The 6,876-nt window shown below is 39.6% G+C and overlaps 2 pseudogenes across 2 annotated transcripts; both read right to left on the bottom strand.

Moving 5' to 3' along the window:
• Positions 1–833: 833 nt before the first annotated feature.
• On the bottom strand, positions 834–1,626 carry LOC308633500 (small ribosomal subunit protein eS1-like; annotated as a pseudogene). Its single transcript has one exon. The product of its transcript is annotated as a small ribosomal subunit protein eS1-like (transcript).
• A 1,489-nt stretch (positions 1,627–3,115) lies between these two features.
• On the bottom strand, positions 3,116–3,459 carry LOC308633499 (eukaryotic translation initiation factor 1-like; annotated as a pseudogene). The gene has a single exon. The product of its transcript is annotated as a eukaryotic translation initiation factor 1-like (transcript).
• Positions 3,460–6,876: the final 3,417 nt, after the last annotated feature.

Below are 6,876 nucleotides of genomic sequence, written 5' to 3'. Positions count from 1 at the left end.
CAGACTGTCAGCTGCCCAGCCTGTTCCAGCTCCAGATCCTTTTCTCCTTTTTTTCCCCCTTTCTAGGTTGTGACTCTGGAATCTTTGGTCTGAGATCCATTCTTCTCCCTCCTCCCACATTGACCGTAAGTAAAGTAACATGAAAATTTTTTTCACATTTTTTGCAGAGTTTGGAAAATCCTTTACACTTTCCACTGTTGGAAAGAGTGGATGAATATTCTTTTGTGATGATTTTTAGACTGTTTGATTTTATTTTAACTTGGCTCAAAATTTATCTGCCATCTTCAAATCCCTATGTGAGTTCAACTTCTGTGATAGAAGAAACATCATATAAAAATGAGAATTTTGTTAATCATTGTCCCTAGACCTCCAAAGGAACAGAGACAACTGGTCTACCTTTATCAATCTTTCCTTTTTTCCTGCTGTTCTTTTAGAGGCAGTGTTTATGAGGAAAAATAAAAATAAAGATACACAGGGGATCCAAGAATGGTGAGTGGACCCTGGGCTGGATAGTCATCTTGAGTGACAGAGGATAGAACCTTGTCTAGTGGGAAGATGGCAGAAGAGAAGTACCCTTCACATGACTCTGTAAGTGAGAAGAGTCGGGGCAACAAAGCGGAAATTGTATTCCTAATAGAGAAAGAGGAGAACTCTGAAACCAACAGAGAAGTGACAGGAAACCATATCAGCATGGAGAAGGAGAAAGATAAATCAGAGAAAAGTACAAAGTGTTTGAAACTTCAGTCCCGGCTACCCTATTCATGGTGGGGTGGTGAACCATGGTGGGGAACTGACCCTGCAAGCATAAGGTAAGTGGGAGATGGCAGAAAACCTCAATGACAACAGCAAACTGGCAGACCTAACTGTGAGGCAAACCTGTGGTTCTTACAAGCTTTCTCTCCCCATAAATAAGACTTTTTATTTGTCACTATTAAAATTCTAAATTTTAAATGGATTCTTGGACGGTGGTTCATGTCCATCAATGTGTTCAACTTAGTGCTTGTCGTCTTATCCCTAGTAGCTTTTCCAGAACTACTATCTTCACCAAGAAGCTCCATGAGTTTTCCCATTTCCATCCTGGGCTTCTTCAGTATTTTTACTTTTCTAACAAAGACATCATAAAGAGGATAAATAGACTGGTGAAACTTTTTTATATCTTTCCCAAGCTGTCTGGAATCAATTTATTGATCACTTCTTTCAAGTCAATTTGGCACTTCTGGGGTCATGATTTCTGTTATCTCTTTCTGGATTAGGCAGACCAGTTGGTGCTGAGTATAAGAGGGCTTCTGCATTTGATTGTTGCATTTTTAAAAGTAAAACCAACAAAGAACAGATGCAGAAAATAGCCATCCGTAGTCTTGACATGAACTTGAGCTTCAATCATGGTCTGCCACTCTTTTGACCATGAAACTCATTTTATCACTGGTAAGATCCATGCATTAGAAGTTAGGCAGTTTTGCCCTGCACATTCTCAGTAATTAGCTTGAATTTTCTACATGCAATTTAATTACTCTGCAGATCAGCAAGACTTACTTCAAACACATGACCCTTGAGGCCATCAGATGCAATTTTGATTCCTTGAGTTCTTGTGGCTAATATTTTCCCAGTATTTCTCATATTGAACATAGCTAGTGTTTTAAAACATTATACCAAATGTTCTTAGAAAATTTTCTGCTTGGCTTCCTTCTTGCCACCTTTTATAAGGTGCTTGTTCTTGCCTACTGCCAAGGTGCTGCTTAGAGAGGTGCTCCTCCTGCATAACAAACCAGTTTTAGAGAAGGGATTCATTATATCACTCAGCAGACTCTAAGGGTGCTATAACCAGGAGCCATCTTGAGAAGGGTCTTCTGTTAGGGACTAAACTGCCCTAGGAATCAGAAAATAGAACAATCAATTAAAACTCCCTAGGGACACCCCACTGCAGTGATTGAGGGAAGAGAGCCACATGAAATGGTTGAGATAGTAGTGGATAGAGAAAGTGTCTGTCACAACTCTGCAGAGGGGTTAGAGAAGTGGGGAATGTGGGCTGTGATTGGAAGGGGACTGGAGGGCTCAGGGGTCTGTGACCCGGACTTCTGTGATAAAGAGCAAGACCAATCATATGAGGTTTAGTGGGGATGGGGGGCAAGTCTAACAGCACTTAGACTGAACCTGGCAAATCAAAAATTAAAAAAAAAAAGGAAACTGGCAAATCATTTAGCTTACCCCTACACCCTGACCCTGCCTGTGTCCCTGTTATCCAGTGCAGAACTTAGCAGTGTGATTGCTTACCCCACTGACAAATGCGTTCCAGGATACTCCTGACTTTGATGTTTGCCATTCACCCGGCTCACAGACTGAGGGCTTCTGGGGCAAATGTGTACCAACCTGGCCGGTCCACAGACTCCTGAAGCTCAGTCCACACACTAAGATTCTCAGTGCCTCTGACTTTTAGCAGGCTCCTGAGTGTGCATACAAAAGATGTCAGGAGTGAATACAGTTGTTCTGTTGCCAATATTATCGTAATCTGCCTGGTGAGACACATGGGACAGGGTGTGCCTACGTACCATCTGGATCCAGTTGGTCGAAGTTGAGAGGAATCACAACCAGCTTCTTCTGTGACCCATTATCTTCTACTATGCCTGGAAGACTCCCAAATTAGAAGACTCAAGTATCTCAGGTAGGAGGAATTTTTGACCCATTTTTTCTTTCTTATCTTATTCTTTCTTTCTGTCTTCCTTCCTTTTTCTATAAATTCTTTAACTGGATCCAAGCATTATTAATCCAGTAAACCATCAAAACTTTAAGATGAATAAAGGAGAAACAAGTGAACATAGATTATTCAAAGCAATCAGAAGAAAAACAACAAAATGACAGGTACTAGTTCATGTCTTTTTTTTTTTTTTAGAGAGGGGGAGAGAGAGAGAGAGAGAGAGAGAGAGAGAGAGAGAGAATTTTTAATATTTATTTTTTTAGTTATCGGCGGACACAACATCTTTGTTTGTATGTGGTGCTGAGGATCGAATCCGGGCCGCACGCATGCCAGGCGAGCGCGCCACCGCTTGAGCCACATCCCCAGCCCCAGCAATTGGAATAATAACAGGAAATCCTCACAATTTCAGTGAGCCATAAGCATTTAAACCCCACAAACCTTCAGCTGATCATCTGGAGTCAGTCCAGTCTTTACCAAGAACTGGCTTGTGTTTTTGTGCTGATCACCCAGTAGCTGAATTGCTTCTCAATATTCTGGATGCTTAATTATTCTACCATTGCAGGCAAATTTCTTCTTAAATGCCTTCACTAGTTTCTTTTTTATGGTAATCATCAGCAATCCCTTGGACAGTAGTAGGGGGTCTTCCTGACGTTTCTCTGTTGATTTCTTATATGGATACAATCCTCAGTATCAGCAGGAAGCAGGTTACCACCCTTACTTGAATCAGTAAAGAGGTAGAAAGAGTGGAGGTCCTGGATAGTGGACATACCATACGATTCCTTTGCTTGGGCGGAAATGGCCTATGGAAGGCAGTTGTGGAAGAAGGAGTGAGAAGGGAGTTCATCAGGAGGTTGCTGAGTCCTCATAGGCAGCTCTGTGACTTGGATCAAAATTCTTAATATAAGACTTGAAACTTTGAACCTACTAGAGGAAACGGAGGAACCCCTTCAAGATATTGGCACCAGGCAGTGATTTCCTCGACAGGCCTCCAATACCCCTGGAAATAAATGGAAGAATTGACAAATGGGATTGCATCAAATTGAAAAGCTTCTGCAGAGCGAAGGAAACAATCACAGAGTGAAGAGTCCATCTACAGGATAGGAGAAAATTCTTGCTAGCTATTTGTCTGACAGAGGATTGATATCCAGGATATATAAAAAAGTCAAAAAACAGAAGAACCAGTAACCCAATCAACAAACACACAAAAGATCTGGACAGATATTTCTCAAAAGAAGTACAAATGACCAATACAAAAATGAAGAAATACTCAACATTTTTAGCCATCAGGGAAATGCAAATCAAAAACTTCATTGAGACTCCAACTCAACCTAGACAGAATGGCTGTTATCAAAACCAACAAAAACAAGACAAAATTAGAAAAAATCCCCAAGAATAACAAATGTTGGGGAGAATTTGGAGAGGAAGGGACACTTAGACACTGCTGATGGGAATGCAAATTGGTATAATCATTATGGAAAACACTATGTGGAAGTTTCTTAAGAAACTAAAAATATAGTGTCCTAGGGATGTGGCTCAAGCGGTAGCGCGCTCGCCTGGCATGCGTGCGGCCGGGGTTCGACCCTCAGCACCACATACAAACAAAGATGTTGTGTCCGCCAAAAACTAAAAAATAAATATTAAAAATTCTCTCTCTCTCTCTTTCTCTCTCTCTCTCTCTCTTTAAAAAAAAAGAAACTAAAAATATAGAGCTATCATATGATCTAGCTATACTACTCCTGGGTATATACCCAAAGTAAATGAAGTCAGCATATAAAATAGTTCTCTGCATACCTATGTTCATTGTGGCACTATTCACAATACCCAAATTGCGGAATTAGCCTCAGTGTCAGTCAACAGATGAATGGATAAAGAAAATGGAAAATGTGATATATAGACACAACAGAGTTTTATTCAGCTATAAAGAAAAATAAAGTCATGTCATTTGTAGGAAAATAGATTTGGAGGTCAGCATGTGAAGCAAAATAAGTTAGATAAGTATCATATGTTTTCTCTCATATGTGGAAACTAAAAATCAAAAACAAAACCTCAAAAACCCCAAAATGATGTCCTGAAAGTAGAAGAGGGGTTGTTAGGGAAGGGAAAGGAACTGGGATGGAGGGAGTAAGAGAAAGGAGAGGGAAAAGGAGGGAAATAGAGAGTGTGGATATGATCAAAGCATGATATATGAGTATATGTCACAGTCAAACCCATTAATTCATACAATTAATATACATTAATAATGATAATAAAAATAAGCACCTTGCTTAATAAGATAAAATTATGCTAAAAGAGCATGTTGCCCAAACACTTTGGTTTAGAGGTAATAAAAATCTCTAACATAACTGAAATGATGTTTCCCATATTTTAGAGTAAAAATTGCCAACATTGACCTAGGTACCTGAGGTCAATGTTCAGTGCTAGTATCTTTTGGGGGAAGGAAAGTCTTTAGTTTCTGCAGTTAATAGGTCCTCAAATCAGTTAAAAACACAATTTTTGCTTTATTCTCCAGGCCAGAACCAGACCAATTAGAAATCAGGTCCCTTCTGTCTTATTTGCTTTGCAAGCATCAAAATATGAATGCTCATAAAATTGCTCATCTTTAGGTTGTTTTCCAGTGTGTTAAGTGCTAACCATCTGATATTTGCGCTACATGGGACTAGAAAGAGAAATATCAGTGGGGACAGCTTCCCAACACGACAGATTGTGGGGAGGCCTCTAAGCTACAGCAAATGGTCATTTGGATTCTCCCATGACCATCCAGAAAGGGAGGTGAGGGCTGCAGTCTTTGCATGCCTGGTATTTTACTCTTGGATGCAGCCTCACAGAAACATCTGGTCCAGTCTTTGCAGCAGGCAGGCAACACTGATTAGTGTTGTTTATAACAAATAACGAAGGACTTTAATTTGAAAAGAATCTATTTGGTTTTTTTTTTCCCCAAATACTTGGTTTCAGGAAAACAAGAATGTTCTCTGGAAAAGGATGCCTATCAAATGTCGTATTCATAAAAGACGATGACATGACCAGAGAACAGACTTTGGGAGGGCATGGTTCTCATTGTTTGATGAATGTTCTAGAGCAGTGCTTCTTAAACTTGAATGTGCTCGTCAACTTGAAACCACAAATTAGTTCTGTGGTGGGGCCTCAGAGTCTGACTTTCCAGCAAGCTCCCTGAGGATGGCTGATGTTGCTGGCTGTTGACCACTCTTTGTGGAGCAAGGGTTTGTATTCATACTCATGTGTGGGCAAGGAGGGTATGTATAAGAACTAAATGGAGAAAATTCTTTCAGGTAACAAATTCTCCTTTTCCCCCAACAATACTATCAAATTGAGGTTAATGAGGAGCATATTTATTTTTTAGTTTTATTGAGATATAATTTATATACCATAAAATTTGCCCTTTAAAGTGTATAATTCAGTGATTATTAGTATCAGTTGTGCAACCATCACTGCAATCTTCCTTTAAATAATTTCTATCACCCAACCACCCTTCGTGCTTGTCTGCCATCATTCCTCATTTCCAACCAATGATCTATCTCCATAGATTTGCTTCTCTTGACTGTTCTTATAATTGTAATCATACCACCTATGGTGCTTGGGTTTGATTTCTTTCATTTATTATGATTTTTTCAGATTCATCCACTTTCAGTACTTTCTTCATTCTTATGGGCATAGGGTCTTTGGGAAAGTTTTTCAGGGTGGTTCAAGGGTCTCCTTGTTGAGGACTACCATACATATGCTATATTAGTTTAGAAATTATTGTCTTCTTTTCAGATTGAGGAAACAGAGGCTAAACTACTCCATGCAACTATGATTGAAATCAGTATGGTTTTACTTCAAACCAAAGGCCCTTCTTCATGATGCTCACTCTTCATAAACCCTGTGGATAACAGGTTGAGATCAATTTAGGCATGAAGTGCTCTTTCAGAGCTCACTGGAATGCAACCAAGATGAGACTTTGTATCTGTCTTAGCAAGGGGTAGCAGTCAAAAAAAAAAAAAAAAACATGTTTCCAACTTCAAGAAAACCTTGTAAAGGGATTTTAATCTTGTTACAGTCTTAAAATTCCTACATGAGACACAGAAGGGGGGCATTACACAGCATGATTCATGTATATCAAACTAACAATCCTCTTTGAGTTCCACATCTTCTCCAAATTATACTCAGTCCATCAACTGTCTCTTCCT

The sequence above is a fragment of the Spermophilus citellus genome (genome assembly GCF_964194105.1).
Source record: "Spermophilus citellus genome assembly, chromosome: 14".
Classification (NCBI taxonomy): Eukaryota; Metazoa; Chordata; class Mammalia; order Rodentia; family Sciuridae; genus Spermophilus; species Spermophilus citellus.
Note: the sequence above shows the minus strand (reverse complement) of the source record. Positions and strands in the feature narration are given on the sequence as shown.